The sequence below is a fragment of the Penaeus monodon genome, chromosome 31 (assembly GCF_015228065.2).
Source record: "Penaeus monodon isolate SGIC_2016 chromosome 31, NSTDA_Pmon_1, whole genome shotgun sequence".
Classification (NCBI taxonomy): Eukaryota; Metazoa; Arthropoda; class Malacostraca; order Decapoda; family Penaeidae; genus Penaeus; species Penaeus monodon.
The window spans coordinates 4,386,199-4,387,170 of record NC_051416.1 but is presented as its reverse complement, the minus strand read 5'-3'; the positions used below and the strand labels follow the sequence as shown (position 1 = coordinate 4,387,170).

The following is a 972-nucleotide window of genomic DNA, read 5'->3' as shown; positions in this document are numbered from 1 at the left end:
TGTATATGTAAGTAAAGTGTGAGTGGAAGTAAGTCTAAATAGTGAGGAGCATCTTTACATGTATGTAAGAGTAATGTATTGGTCTTGCATACATTGACAAAAATTTCATATTACTCAAAATGCCCCTGTAACAAATTTTTAGTTCAGATCAACCACTAGTAATATGGTATCATTTGGAAGAAATGAGCTGGGTTTGTGGGGGAAAAAAAAAATCATAGAATGATTATCTCCAAAAAGTAGCAAATAGTGCTTGCAAGTTATCTTGAATCAATGAGTTGGATAATACGGAGTAGAAACATAATAAAAAGCGTATTAAACTTTGCATGTATTTGTATGAGTTACTACATAACGCAAGTTTAGTCTGTTTATACTACATTTCATATCTTGTACAATCACTCCAACAAATATTTATTTTCTGGAGTATTTACACCTTACCCTTCTGTTTAAGCAATGAGGTGACCAGATTATAAGGGGGTTACAGTCTGGACTTCTGAAAGAGCTTTAAGACATTTTTTTTTAATAAGCAGGACATATTGTTGAGTTACTGAATTGGTTAAATACTTGCGGAAGGGCATGTATCTGTTGGGTATTTAGCAAATCAAAACATGCATACAAGTTACCCACCTCATCACTTGCAATCACTAACCCCTTAAAAGTAAGCCTTAAGTCTCTCTCTACACTCATTTCCTAACAAGATTCCATATGCTGCAGCAAAAAAAAAGCTTACAGGGTAGGGTGAAGGCATATTCATGCGCTTCTAATGTTTCACTTGAATGGCTGACTGTGTTTAAAGTTTGGCATGTGGTTTGGTATAGTGTGGAAAAGTCACCAAGAAGAAATTGAAGAAGAAAAAAATATTTGCATTGTGTGTGCAACATGTTCTTTTAATTTTCTCACATTATTTGATATATCTGGCTCATATTTAGATGTGCATGCATTGACTTATGCAATAAACTTAAGCATTTTTCTGTT

The 972-nt window shown here is 33.6% G+C and overlaps 1 protein-coding gene across 1 annotated transcript in view; it reads left to right on the top strand.

The window, feature by feature from the left end:
• The window catches only part of LOC119593007 (ran GTPase-activating protein 1-like), a gene marked incomplete at its 5' end in the record, with an annotated part of 7,001 nt that overhangs the window by 3,457 nt on the left and 2,572 nt on the right, over nt 1–972 (top strand).